The sequence below is a fragment of the Oreochromis niloticus genome, linkage group LG3 (genome assembly GCF_001858045.2).
Source record: "Oreochromis niloticus isolate F11D_XX linkage group LG3, O_niloticus_UMD_NMBU, whole genome shotgun sequence".
Lineage (NCBI taxonomy): Eukaryota > Metazoa > Chordata > Actinopteri > Cichliformes > Cichlidae > Oreochromis > Oreochromis niloticus.
In genome coordinates, this window is record NC_031967.2 from 55574457 (window position 1) to 55589889 (window position 15433).

Below are 15433 nucleotides of genomic sequence, written 5' to 3' on the forward strand. Positions count from 1 at the left end.
AAAGGGAAATACCATCTCTGAATGGAGGATCCATGTGTGTGTGTCTGTGTGTGTGTCTGTGTGTGTGTGTGTCTGTGTGTGGGTGGGAGGGTGGGTGTATTGCGTTGCTTATATTGTTGAGATTTACATTGCTGTGCTTGAGAGTCACCGTCATCCTTGTATGTGTCTGCACATATACATGTCCAATAAACACGATTCTGATTCTGATTCTGGTCTTTGATCAGCGATCATGACAGTTCATGTTAATGATCATGAGCTGAGCTCAAGGGCTAAGTAATCATGTAAACACATGTCTGTGTGTGTGTATGTGTGTGTGTCTGTGTGTGTGTATGTGTGTGTGTCTGTGTGTGTGTCTGTGTGTGTGTGCACTGCACAGTGTGACTGTGGGGATGAAGGAGCTCCCCTGTGGCTGTAACAGTCTCTGCTGAAGGAGCTCTCAGGGCCTCCACAGCCTTCTGCAGGAGGTGGGAGGGGCTGTCCATGAACACCTCACTTGTTTTACACACAATATCTGACACCTGCTTCCTTTATGAAGTCAGTGAGTATTTGTTCTAACTGCCAGCAGGTGGAAGTCGTATCATATGAATGTGACAATCACAGCGACACACAATGATGTGGAATATGAGCCAACGGGCCACGTGCTGACTGTGCTCTAAACCAACGTGCCATCATGATGATGGAAAGGTATGATTGCTATGATGATGACGGTTTTCATAAAGCACTTATAAATATCATCCATCCCACACACAGACCATCTCAAATAAACCAGAAATAAATCCATTAAAAACTAAGAATATTTCAGTATCTTCTGAGTCAAGATGACTCTGTTGCCATGGTGAATTCATGTTTTAATGGAGACACTAATGCTGGTAGCCCACTTATGCTTCTGTTTTGTTTTTTTCCTCCAAGTCTGATTTGCTTTGTTTATAAAACCAGCAGCAGAAGTAGTAGCAGCTTAAATTACAGAAGGGGGAATAATTATCTGATCAGTTACACACAATGAAGTCTTTTGTTTTATGTATTTTCATTGTAATGGAGACAGAATATCAACAAAAGCATGAAGGCTGTGTATGAAGTGTTTTCATGTCCCTGAGTGAGGTAAGTATTAGATGTGCTACAACCCAGCCAGAGGCAGCACGGTGGTGCAGTGGTTAGCTCTGTTGCCTCACAGCAGGGTTTGAATCCCCCACCTGCCTTCCTGTGTGGAGTCTGCATGTTCTCTCTGGGTTTTCTGTGTTTGGAGGCTTCCTCCCACAGTCCACAGACATGCAGTTAGTGGGGTTAGGTCACCCGGTGATTCTGCAGGTGTCACTGCGAGTGTTACCCTGTGATAGGCTGGTGACCTGGCCAGGGCGTACTCTGGCTCCAGCCCCCCGTAACCCTGAGCTGGATAAGCAGAAGAAGATGCATGGATCTCCCACAGTGTCAAACCAAGTACAGATACTCCTGATCTCAGCTCTTTGGTGGATGAAGCACACCTGTCCACAGAATCACACCAATCACTGCTCTTACAATAACACACTTATTTACTCAGGCTGTCAGGCTGTGGACTCCAAACGGTTCTCATGTTTCTTCATTTTTTGGGGGGATCTCGTCATTTAGGGACATGTTGGGTGCCCGGAAGTGTAATAATTTGACGATTTGTCACCTAGCGTCAAATATTACGCTTTGGGAGTGAGAACGTGTTGCAGCATACACACACCAATTTTGTCTCAAAATGTCCAACATAATAAATCAAAGTGTGATATGTGATAGGGTTTAACATCACGGTCACTACTGTGAACTGAGCGAGCTGAACAATACTGTCAAAAGGAGACAAGCTACCGTAAAACTACGAGTAGAAGAGAAAGAAATTGAAAATAAAAGAAACTGACTGAGACTGTGTGGGATCCAACAATCTCACTGGAGCTGATTTTAATCATCTCATTAAACTGTAACACTGTTATTTTATTATTACATACACTCACGTGTGATATGTGAGGACACCAGACCACATCTGGTTACTGCTCTCTGGTCACCTGCTGACATTTTGACCCTGAGCAGGTTGAGCAGCTGTTTCCTGCTGCGTCTGGGATTTATTCAGGAGGAAGAGAAGATGTGTTTGTCTTTGCTCTTCTTCTCAGGAGCCAACAAAAGCCCAGCTCCATTCCTGATATGCTGGCCTTCAGTGAAAACTCTGCAACACTAAATGTTTTTACAGTGTCAGCATCCTCTAGAGCAGGGCTGTCAAACATAAGGCCCGGGGGCCAGAATCGGCCTGCCAAGGACTGTGATTTGGCTCACTGCACAGCTTTGGATCATAACGGGCTGCATATGTGGAAAGTCAGTTTGACGCCCAACTCTAGAGAAAAAGGACAACAGTCCACACAGAATCCAGAAACTAGAAAAGATAAGGACAGAAAGCTGAGAGGGGCACGAACAGACCAACAACAAAGTCAACAACAAAGACGAAAGCACGATCAGATATCTCCTGCACCGAGACACGGACCCAACAGCTGGATGCAAAGACAGAACACGTGAAAAGATACTGTGTCCCAGAGGCCAACAAGGGAGCTTAAACAAAAACGTCTTAAACTTTTATATTGTGTATATTTAACTTCAGCTGTGCTCTCAGACAGACTGTGGAGCGGCTCCCAGCAGAAGTGGGCCACTTACGTCACCTTCATGTCCGAGGGTCAGTGGGAGCTCTTCAACACCACCTGGTAAAGAACTATATAGGACCAGTGACTGTAATAAAGAACCCATCACTGTGTGAGGACACAAACCAATATCTTTGGCAGTGAGGACAGGACCGAGTAAACTATCTAAATACTGCAGATTTATTGAGGCTGTGCTAAATGATGAGGTCACTAAACAGGAAGTACAGAAAAATTTAACAGAATAGGTTTTATCACATGATCACAGTCTCTCTGTCTACCCTGTGGGAGGGGCCTAGAGTAGGTATGAGTATTACAGCCATTTCCTCCAGACTGAGAAAACAAAGCTGATCCAGAGAAACGAGAGACAGAGCAGCAGCAGCCACACAGTCAGGAGGTGTCTGCATCGTTAAAGGACACTTTGGCATTATATCCGCACCATAGCACACACACACTGGGATAACACACAGGAAGATGATGGGAGAGGTGGGAGGCGGAGCAAGTCTCCAGTTTCACCAATCACAATCCATCAGGACTGTTCATCAACATGACCAAACGCTATCACAGACACATTTCTGCTTACTGTCAGAAGACGAGGACGATCCCATGAAACAGGAAGGATTTAACTCTTCTGTGACATCAATGCCAGCAGAGGCTGAAACACGTCCTAGCATTCAAAATCACAGATCCCCACGGGTACACTCCCATCACTGCACCTCCACAGTGCAGCTGGAAGTGTGTACGAGTATTCACTCACCCTGCAGGGATCTGTGATTACTCTCACAGAATATGAATCATGATACAGACATTTTTCTTTCTCTCTGGTGGAGGTGGGTTGAAGTTCTTTACTGTCCAACAGCTGTGTTGGACAGAAACAATCACATGTTTACCTCACTGAAGGTCACCATGCTCACCTGTGATCAGCGTGGGAGGAGTTTCAGGCCTTCAGACTGACGCTGCAGGTCCAGTGCTGCACCGACGTTGTTCGGTCCCGAGTCATGGGGGCAGCAAAAGACTTGTCAAAGGATCTGCAGAAGAAGAAAGCTGAACTTTATTAAGCAGGAAAAAGACGTAGAACCACTAGATGTCAGTAAAGAGCTGCTCCCCTGCCCCATCATCATGTGCTTGCATGCTGTAACTTCTACATCAGGTTCTAGTGCACAACCATGTACCTGCGTTTCTCCTGCCCTGAACTGATATGTAACACCTGAAACTGTCCAGCAGCTCTCAGTCTTTGTGTCTCCACGTCTCTGCTGGATGGATTCACCCACTGAAGTCAGGACTCAGTGTGGAGCTGGGTGTGGAAAATATCCTGTATCATCATCACATGACACAGTGGGGTCCACAGAGGGTGGCACCGGTGACACAGGTAAGCTCATGGTCACTGGGAGGCTGAGAGTGGAGTCAGTGTTGCTGTGGTTTGTCTGTGTGTGGAGATGAAACACACCAGTGCTGTGTGTGCTGTTCCCCCTCACATCTGTTTGACCTCTGTCACCATGAGCTGACCTCTGCTCCTCCTGCCATCTCTCACTGAACTAACTTTGTTAAATGGAAAGAAATCGTGTACACAAAATGTTTCCTTACAAGGTGAAGGAGGTTTTATTTAGACCGATTCTTTGACTTTAGTGTGAAAAACCTCCTTCAAACATGTCAGAGTGGTACAGTCTGTGGACTTTCCCACAAACGTTGCTCTCGTGCTTCCACACAGCTGTCACAAAGACACATTACCAACTTCATGTCCAAAAAAAGCTCCCAGATTTATACTTTTCCACGTCCACGTCCATAAATGTGAGTCTTCAAATGAAAAGCGGCACCTCCTGTTTCCATGGAAGAAATGTAAAACCACATGGAAGCTTTAAACATTAATGTTTGCGATGCTGTTGGCATCTCATCTTCAGTCTGGCATGTTTTATACTCATGCACGTCTTGTTTGTGTTTCTGTTATGATGTCATAACTTCCCTTGTTATCATTCATGAAGATTAATCCTGTTTTCTGTATCTGATTTGATTGTTTATGAGAAGCTGAGTACAGCTCAGGTGATCATCCACCATGTTTCCTCCAGCCTGTGATCAGACTGGTGCTCCACCTGGTGGTGGTGATGCCGCTCAGCTGTTGCCATGGAAACAGAAACGGCTACATGTCATTTTGTGTGATTCAGTCACTGTAATGTGTTTAAAGGGTGAGAGATGCTGAGATCAAAAAAGTGTCACTATGGTTTCAATAAACATTTAAATAAATCCAGCAGGAAATGAGTTTATGGTGACTCTGCTCCAGTGTTTGTAACATGGAGCGAAGACTGTGGTCACACATCACATGCTGATACAGATCAGCAGAACAGACAGATGGAGGATAGAAAGAGTATAGATGGATAAAGGATGGATGAAGGATGGAGGAAGGATGGAGGTATATTGTGTGCAGTACCTTACTGGGAGAGATCAGCTCAAAGTGCTGCCATAGAGGGGAACCCCTTCGTCTGTCGCCAGGCTCCATGGTAACGAGCTCCTCTACGTCACAGGTTAAACTTCAACACGAACACTGACATGCGCATTTTGCGGGGATCCAATCCTCTTTATATATGTTCGTAAATCACAGAGACACTACAGCTACGCATTGCTGCATTTGAGCCTCCACACACGTGACTTACCCGGACATGTGGTCAGGTGACGGCAGCCGCGGGTTAATTTTCCTTGCGCTTCTACACTGAGGTTTACGGTAGCGCATCTCTTTCGCTGATTGATCCTCCGATTAAAGGAAAAAATAATTAAGGTTTGTGGTAATGAATAAACATGTTATAATTAGATTTACTATATTGCACCGTTTAAGATAAACGCTGTGTGTGCGTGTGTGTGTTCTTGTTTGTGAGAGAGAGCAAGAGAGAGAGAGAGGTACCATCGTGCACAAGCGCAGAAGCACATGGTCATACATGCAGCTTCAGTAAGTTTGCAGTATTTTTAAATAGATTAGTTGCTCTAATGTAAAAAGTAAATGACACAAGAGTGAATATACAATGTAACTTTATGGATAGAAGACGAGGCAACAGCTGTGATGATTTGGTGCTCTATAAATCAAATTCAATTGAACGAATGGTAATCAACTATCTACACCTCAGGCTGAGGTTCAGTGTCTGATCCTGGGTCAGGCAGATCTCCCTGGTTACAATGAGAGGAAGTGACAAACGAGCAAAGAGAGAGAGGGTGGGACATGGACACTAGAACAGAGACGTAAATGGGACAAGAAGGTGTTTGGAGATAACTAGAAGAATGGAAGTATCAGGTCTGGTCCTTCTAATATAGACGCATTTCCTTCACCACAGAACGAGTAGTACGTGTAACAGACTCTGTAATCCTCACTGTGATCAGTGCTGTCAGTCCAGATCAGAGGACATGTTGGATCTCTTATTGTTTAATGTCCATATTAAACAGCCGCTGACTCACTCTCATCGCTTGAGGAATCTGTATTTTGCAGATCAAATTTTTGTGACATATGCGTGACATAATAAATAAATAAAACAAATATCATAATAGACCTGTATATGAAGTCAAGCTAATTTTTTCTGTTTGACTAGCACCTCTTAATTAACAAACTAATCCTCATTCCTAGCTTGCACATGAAAAACCTGAGGCTGCTAATAAAGTTTTTTTAATTTTAGAATCATAAAAGCATAGAAAGTTGAAATCCCCTAAAATATTGAAACTTTGGTTGTCAAAGAACAAGTTTGATCAAACGTACCTTGATTTTTAAGCTAAGTCAGTTCTAATGGTCTAATTTATATGTTGTTGGCTTATTCGGCTATACTTGGCTAAAACATATTTCCAAATTATCAACTAGCTAACCAATATTAGCATTCATTGTGAAATAACTAACTTACATTCAGACAGAAAATGCTGAAACTTAGATTTTTGGTGGACTTTTCCTATTCAACAAAAACCTTAAGACATAAGATATAAGAAACTTAAAAAAAATGTAATCACTTTTCATACCTTTAAAGTTGCTCCACATGCTGCTGCTCTCCAGCGCACACGTCCATAGCTGCGTTCAAGGCCTATGGTGCACCTCCCCTCTCCTGTCTTTAGGCTATCCCTGCTCTGTCCCTCTCGACTGTCACACACACACAAACTCCAGACCTGCATTCACCTCTTCCCTCTGAGCCCCCTGCCCCACAGCCATACCAAACCATTTATTTTGATCTTTTTATCTTTAAGTTCTTCATTGTTGTTCATACACTGAGGGCCATGGGAGCATTGCAAATTCAAATTCCAGCGCATGCTCTGTGCATATGGTCTTAGTAGCTTGGGGGGAAAAAAGTGTCTGGACCTGCTCATCTCCGCTGCCGAGCCCGGCCAGCACCTGGTCGTCTCCGCTCACGGCTCAGGAGATTCAGCCGCCACCTGTTCCACCATCCGCTGCGTCGCCTGCTGCTGCTACGCCACCATCTGGTCCTGCCCCGTCTGGTCCTACACCCAACAAGCCTCGACCAGTACACCCGGCGCCCGTCAGTCACCGCCACTGTCTTGCGCGCGTCCGGCTTCTGGACTTGTTGAGTCGGCCCCGCTGCTACTTTTCATGTGGTCAGCCCCCGAAATATTGAACTATGGACTGTTATGCCGCCCCCTAAACTGTTTCTGGACTCATGGTTTACCGAGCTCCTCAGTTTGAGTTTTGGGCTCCTGCTGCTGGAATTTTGATTTCTTTGGACTGCTTTCCTGGACTCCAGCGTTTTTGTTTTGAACTATTTTCCTATGTTTCTGGACTCTGTTTGGACTCATGCTCCCTGTGTGTTGTTTTGTTTTGGTTTTGTGTCCCTGTGACCCCTGTGATAGTGACATTTGAATCTCTGTGTTACTTTACTGCTATAATATATATAACAGCTGATATTTGCTGACCCAGTGAGAGAGGAGGGCAGTAGGAGCACGCCTACGCATTACATGTTAAGTCTGAGCACCGCAAATCATACAAATAAAGGGACATAAATGAGAAGTGCTGACATTTCAACATCTTCTATAAAAACATCAAAGATGGATAGATCTGACTTGGCACATGTTTTACAGGTTAAGCAAAGTAAAGTGTTTTCTTTATGCAATGTAATGTCTATAAAGTGTTAAACAGTCCTGGTAAATCTGAGCAGCTCTGTACTCCTCTGGACTCTCTCTATTCCCATTGCAAGACATAGAGACAAAAAAGGTGACTTTACCTTTAGTAATGTAAAAGATGTGACTAAGACTAAGTTCCAGTCATAGTCAGGTGTGTGTGTCTGTTTTACTGCTAATGAATGTTTGTGTTTTTTTCTTTAGACTTGCCAACATTCCCTGTCACTCCTCCTGTCAGTCAACATTTTTGCCTCATCGAACTCAACGTAAGAGCAGAAAAATGTCATAAAAGTTGTCCATTTTATTTTCCCTCCTTCTTTTAATTTATAATAAGTTGTTAACAGTAACCAAGGATATTCCCTGGATTTACCCACTGTCAATTAAAGTTACAATCCAACAAATGACTTTAACTTTGCATTCAATAAGACTCATAAAGGAATGAGGACATGAAAGTAGATAATAGTGGAACTTTTAAAAATGCATTTGAAATTCCAATCAATCAGTGATTGGAAACATCCAACCTCTTCGAGCAATGGATGTTTCCCCATTCTTAATTATAGGAACCTATTCAGTGCTTGTGGTTTCTCTGGGACTGGAACTTCAAGATTCCAGTGGAATTAGATCTGCATTAACATGAACTCTCCAACAGCAGACCAGAGAGAATAAATGAGCCAAGAGGAACAAAGGCTTTTATATTCACTTCTGTAGAAAATAACCATGGCTAGTAAACAATAAAAACACATAATCCACATAAAATAGGTTGTTGCAGGATTCATTTTTTGTTTCATTGATAGCAGCAAGAAAGTCATAGTACACCACAATCCAATGTACAAAACTGTTATTAGCTTTTAATTTCTCAGAATGAAAAGCTTACAAGACAACATTACTTACACATCATGCAGAAAGACAGTCACATCAGGGGAAGAATGACAGCCAGGGAGAAACTTATTCCACCACTAAGTACTGTTGGTGATAACCGAGACAATAAAGATTTGCTTTTTCCTCTTAGTTGGCTGTAAGAACATCAGTGCACATTAGCACACTTGAGAAACAGGTGTGAGGTGTCAGCTGTCAGGTAGGTGATGAGTGAAGAACAGAACAGAATCCATTTCCTCTTCAAACTGCTCCTCTGTCATCTTCACTGTGATGTTTCCAGTTTTGTTTAGTCCTTCAAGAAAAAAAAAGAAGAAACATTTCATAATAATGCCATTCAGTGTCTGTTCCAGCACTGATTGCCAAAACTGAAAAGTGGAAACAGCGGGAGACTCACATTTCAAACATTCTGCAGTTCAAGTGGAAGCTAGTATGAACCAACATTTTCTTGTTTACGTTTTCTGTAGATCAAAAAAACAACACCAACAACAATAAGGACAACAGCAACTACCACACCAATGATCAGTCCAACAGATCCATCCTCTGTGTGTCCTCCTGTCTGACCTGCAGGTGAGAAACAGGTGTGAGGTGTCAGCTGTCAGGTAGGTGATGAGTGAAGAACAGAACAGAATCCATTTCCTCTTCAAACTGCTGTCAGACATTATCTACTATCATTATCAATTAATAAGAGAAGTAGTGAAAGATAATTAGATACCTTTGCACTTTGTTTCTATTTTGTTTGTAAATTGTAACATTATCACTGAATTTACATTAAAAACACTTCACAAGATACTTTAAAAAAAAAAGGAACAATTTAAAATCATATAAACAGAAGCTTCTGTTTTTCTTACAATGTGGGTTCTCTCAATGGGATTCCAAGATATGACAATTTTGGGGGTTTTGCTTTATTTAAAGCAAACAAAATTAAACAAGGTTCATTTTGTAGATTTTATCTAACATAGGCTTAAGATGCCTTTGAGATACAAAAAGAAGATCAAGAACTCTGCAAACGTACTTATAGATTTAACTTTCAGCTGCACTACATGCTGGGCTTCAGAAACTGCTCTCTTACGGCGTTCAGCGTGACTGCCTATCACATAACACTCATATGTTCCAGTGTCATTAGTGGTGGTGTTGTAGAGAATAAGGGACACGTTTCCATGTTTAATTTGTGGGTCACTCAGCTTCACTCGGCCACGAAAGGATGGATGCTGGATGTTTTCATAGAGGCGATTCTCTCGGTAAAAGAACACATGCATATTTGTTCCCAGATCTCTCCTGATCCATGATAACTTTTCCACTTTGCCAATACTGGAATCACGACACTTCAGTAGTGCATTATCTCCAGCTTCTACTACTTGTTTTCGTTCTACGTCAAACAGAAAAGAAAGAAAAAGTATATGCAAAGTGCATTATTGTCACTTGAGCCTTTGACACAATCCTTTAAAATTACATTATTATCATATCAGTTGCCAAGTCTACTTTGGAGCGGATCAAAATGCTTGCTTAGCGTGCACTAACAAAACACAGGTTTCTTGTTTACAGAAGGGGGAAACCCAAACAGGAAAGACTTGTTATTTCTGTCAATCCAGTAGAAGAAGTCGAAAGTAGCAGAGGTAAAAAATCATGACAATAATGGGCAGACACTACTAGCACTTAATAAAATAGAAAACAATATCAGCTGTAAAAAAAAGCATTTCACGTCATCAAGCAAAGATACATTACAAAAGGAGAGAGGAAAGAAGCACAAATAACTTATTCAAAGACTTTTCCTCAAGCAATTATTTGACCTTTGGTTTTACTGGTCTTAACATCTTTCTATATAATTTTTTTAAACTTATTTACATATTTGTGCTGTTCAGCTTACCATCGAGAGCAGAAGCAAATCCAAAAAGATATGTCGTAAAGGAAAAGCAGAGAAGAGATGTTAAGTCCATGGCACAGAGAACAGACTTTGACACTACATAACAACAACATGCAGGCAGGGGAGGAACCGAAGTGACGTTATTGGTCATGTGTGTGTGTGTTTCTCACTGAAGCAAGGTTTGAATGGTTCAGGGAAAGTTTTACTTTGAGCTTGAAGCTTGTATCTGTGTCATATCGGCCATCATTAGTTTAATTATTTTAGAGTGTCAAAATGATTACTTAGAAAGTGCTTAGGAGAATGACCAGAAATATGGACTTATTTAACCTGCTTGTGACTTGTAAAACTGATGAAGGAATGGTGCAGGTACAGCAGCATTAGCCTGACTCTCAGAACTAAATCAACAACTCTATTTTGGTGGCTAAATAATACAATAAAACGAAAATGGAAATAGAAAATGACATTCTAGCATGTTTTGGGCCATGTGCAGTATTAGTCCTCTAGAGGGCACAGTTACCCCGTGACAGCCATAACAAATATATTTGCCTAAATGCACTACAATTTGATCTTAAACTGTTCCATACATGGTGGCAAAAGGTACATAAAACTGTTTCTGGCAGACTTTTTACTAAAGGTATTTCAAAGATGTAAACAAGAAGTAAAACTGAAGGAAGGAGCCTTAAAACAAATGTTTTTTAGCATGTAAAATACATTTTCTTTTTTAAGTTCCGAGTTTAGGCAGAGTCTGAAAGCAGGAAACTGGAATACAGGACTCAAAGAGTAGTCAAGAATATTGCTTAGTGTGGATCCACTAGGTTTTCAAGAAGTGCTGCCTGACTAACAACCCGACTTAAGGGCCTAAATGACAGCTGAATCTGCTAAATCACTTAGACTTTCACTTACTTGCTTTCATTAATTGCATCTCCCTCTTTTCTCCTTTTCTCTCAGTGGTTCAGATTCTTAGTCTTTCCTATAAATTATCGACATTCTTAAAAACTGTACCAATTTTCTTATCATTTTTCCGCTGTGCACCTCAAGTAGTGGTGAGAGAAAACCACACTACACTGTAACGCTCAAAGAGGAAGGAGGTGGGCTAAACTGTTGTAAGAAGCAGTCTGAACCTCATGTGACTTAATGATACGATGGGACAAACCACTCTGCTTTTCCTGCTTTGTAAGTACAGACTTTTGTCTATATTATAAAAATTACATTACTAATGTCGAAGTTGTACAAAAAGGACAGTAACCTTTTACTTTCAAAGTTGTAGACTTTAATTTTGCAAGACAAATTAAACTATAAAATGTGAGTTTCAACATAAGGAAAACAATTGTGATGACCAAACTTGAATGGAAATACATTTTTACCAGTTTAATTGTTAATTCAATGTTAAAACAAAAGTCCAAATCTGATGAAACAAATCTGAGCAAGAAGCTTATCTCAACAAAAGTTCCAAAAGTTTCTGTCATCACATTAAGATCAAATGTGCAAAGAAAATATTGAGTAGTTTAAAAGCTGGTGTATAAACTTTGTAGCTACAGATGAATAACATGTTCTTTTGTGGGTTTTTTGTTGCTGTTATTATATCTTTTTCACACATTTGAGGTATGAAAGGCATAAACCTCAAGAAAGAAGAAAAGAGCTCTCAGGATGAAATTAAAGTGGAAATGACCAGAAAAGGTCACCTGTAAAACAAAACACTAAACATTAAACTGGTTAAAACTTTTCTTTTGAATGTGATGATCTGTAGAAGAACTATAAGCCAAACCCTGGAAACATTTGGAGGATGTCCAAACTGCACAGAGATGTTTTCATGGATTTAAGCAGGATGCACAGATGCCTTCCTTTGGGTTAAGATACAATACAATACAATTTTATTTACATAGTACATTTAAAACCAAAAGCACACCAAAGTGCTTCACAGTAATGCAATAGTGATTGTTATAAAACATTAACAAAGTACAAAAACAAGCATTAGTACTCGTACTGTCAGATGGGAAGCACTAATTAAACCAGGAGTGTGGGTTAAATAAAATAGATATCAGGCCTCTGTTCAGAGAAGGTGGGGCACACCACAACAAAGAGGGGCCACGGTGGACGAGTAACATCCCATCATCACAGAAAAAGAGAGAGAGGATTTAAACTAGTTAAAGACAGAACCCTTAATGCCTACAGCATGTTACAGCCTCTTTAAAATAATATCATGGTCCACCATATCGAAAGCTGAGGACAAATCCAATAAAATTAAAACAGCGGGGTGACCTGAGTCAGCAATTAAAAGAAGATCGTTAAAGACCCTCTGCAGAGCCGTTTCAGTACTGTGGCGTGGTTTAAAGCCAGACTGAAATTTGTCACTAATACTATTTGTGCTTAAGTAGGCCTGTAGTTGCAATAAGACAATTTTCTCTAATACTTTAGATAAGAACAGGAGTTTGGAGATCAGTCTATAGTTTGCAGGATCATTCTGGCTGCTCTTTTTTGGAACAGGTTGCACTATTGCATGTTTAAAGGCAGTCGGGATATAGCCCACTAGTAATGATAGGTTCATCCAAGATAGAATGTAAGGCCCAATTCCATCAAAACCATCCTTAAAATGCAGGAAGGGAGAATGTCATGTACAGAATTCGAACTTCTCAGCTGTTCAATTACTCTCTTGAGGGTGGACAGTGAAATTGGCTCAAACTGATAAAAAGTCGACATTCATCCTAAAGTAGGAAGAAGGTTCACCACAGAAGGGTGTAAAAGTGATGCCCTTGACAATAAAATTTTTCTTGTAAAATGATTTAAAACTTGCTCATAGAGAGCTGGGGAGGCCAAAACCGACATTCCAGGACAAGGATTGATCACAGAGTTAAAGATTTTGAACAGGATTCAGGGGTTGTGGCTATTGGCCTGATATCTATTTTATTTAACCCACACTCCTGGACTGTAAACTGGACTGGACCAAGAACACCAATGCTATCTTCAAAAAAGGACAGAGTCGGCTTTTCCTACTGAGGCGACTCAGGTCCTTCAATGTTGGTAGGAAAATGCTGACCATGTTCTATCACTCGGTGTTGGAGAGCGTCGTGTTCTTTGCAGCTGTGTGCTGGGGAAGTGGGGTGAAGACAGCTGATGCCAACAGGCTGAACACACTGATTAGAAAGGCTGGTTCTGTTCTGGGTGTCAGACTTGAGAACCTGGAGGTGTCCGAGAGGAGAATGCTAAAAAAGCTTCTTTCTATCATGGACAACCCCTCCCACCCCATGCACGCCCCCATGATGGACCATTGGAGCAAACGCAGCAAAAGACTCATTGCCCCGAAATGCAGAACTGACCGCCACAGTAAATCCTTTGTACCGGTGGCAATAAGACTGTTTAACTCTTCCTCACTCTGTAGGTGATTCTCCTGAGACTATTACCAGTGTTATTCTGTTCCCTCCCAGACCGTGTAATATTACCCAACAGTACTTATTGAATATTTGTTTCATCCCCCATCATACGCTACTACTCCCTTTATTCTATTGCACAATACTTTGTCACTTTCTAGAATCGCCTGCACTGATAGTTAAGTTATTTATTCACCAGGATATAGTTATGTATATTACTTTGTTAGTGCAAGACATAGTATCGGATAACTCTATCCTACTGTATATTACTGTACACTATTCTTATTGTATATATTGTATATCTTATATCTATTTCATCTGTTCCTCTGTCTCTCCTGCTGCTTTGAGCATGTACATGACAAAAGAATTTCCCTCTGGATAAATAAAGTTGTTCTTATTCTTATTCTTATTCTTATTAGTCACAACAATATCCGACAAGAAAGCAGCTTTAATGGAAAATGAATCGCCTGAAATATAACAGAACCCACACATTTCAGAAAGGAGGAAAAAAAAAGATTAAAACGATTAACTGACATCCAAGGGGGAAATAGCTATTGTGAATTATGAATGCATCTTGTTAACTGAGCTACCTAGCAAATCCCAGAAAAACTCATTGGTTCTACCTGCTTGTCCAAATTTGCCAAATATGGTCTAATTTGTTCTGCACAAGCTGTCATAGTAGCTACTTCCTTTTTAAAATATGGTATCTGATCTTAACCAGAGTTAAAACTAACAGACTCATTTCTCTGCAGTGCAGACATCTTTGCTCATCAGCAGATCAACACAAGGTAAGTAAACCTCTTGGAAAACAGTAACATTTTCAGTGCGTGTGTGTTTCTATATTTTTTTGCTATATTACTAATGAAATATTCACACGAAGTACAAGAATGTGAACATTCTACACATGATACAATAACAGTGAGTGTAATAAATTCTCTCACAGCTCATCTGACTGTGAGTCCCAGCAGCTCTCAGTTGTTTGAAAACGGGTTTGTGTCTCTGAGCTGTGAAGACGTTCAAAGCTCTGCTGGATGGACTCTGAGGAGAAACACAAGTCAAGACATCAGTACTGAGTGTGGACCTGGTTGGGGAAAACCAGCTGGTTCTTTCTGTAACATCAGTTACACTGACACAGTTGACAGTGGAGTTTACTGGTGTGAGTCCAGAGAGGGTCCCATCAGTAACATGGTTAACCTGACAGTCACTGGTAAGCTGAGTGTGTGGAGTTAGTGTTGATGAAGCTGTGTGTAAATGGATGAAATGCTGTAGTTTGTCTCTGTGTTGAGGTGGATCAGTGATCCTGCAGAGTCCTGTCCTCCCTGTGATGGAGGGAGATGACGTCACTCTGCTCTGTAAAACAAAGACCACTCCCTCCAACCTCCCAGCTGCTTTCTATAAAGATGGCTCCCTCATCAGGAAGCAGCCTACAGGTCACATGACCATCCAGCATGTTTCCAGGTCTGATGAAGGCCTCTACAAGTGTGACATCAGCGGTCATGGAGAGTCTCCATCCAGCTGGATCACTGTCACAGGTGACACACTCACCTGTCTGTGTTTCTGCAGGTTTCAACATTCACAATGTGACGACAACTTAATGACTGTGTTTG

General features: G+C 41.3%; 2 long non-coding RNA genes across 3 annotated transcripts in view; both read right to left on the reverse strand.

Moving 5' to 3' along the window:
* Positions 1–5329, reverse strand: part of LOC102079601 (uncharacterized) — a 28285-nt gene extending 22956 nt beyond the window's left edge. Inside the window, exons 1-2 of the long non-coding RNA XR_001223188.3 lie at positions 5059–5329; positions 3551–3664 (exon numbers count right to left, since the gene is read on the reverse strand). This is a non-coding gene — a long non-coding RNA (uncharacterized LOC102079601). The remainder of the gene's footprint in view (positions 1–3550; positions 3665–5058) is intronic.
* A 3151-nt stretch (positions 5330–8480) lies between these two features.
* Positions 8481–10579, reverse strand: LOC102081046 (myelin-oligodendrocyte glycoprotein). 2 transcript variants are annotated; one of them, XR_001223187.2, is made up of 4 exons: positions 10465–10579; positions 9613–9966; positions 8995–9161; positions 8481–8892 (listed from the first exon to the last, which is right to left on the reverse strand). It is a non-coding gene; the product is annotated as a myelin-oligodendrocyte glycoprotein (long non-coding RNA). The 2 variants fall into 2 exon arrangements; XR_002061215.1 differs by lacking the exon at positions 8481–8892 and having other exon boundaries at positions 8994–9161.
* Positions 10580–15433: the final 4854 nt, after the last annotated feature.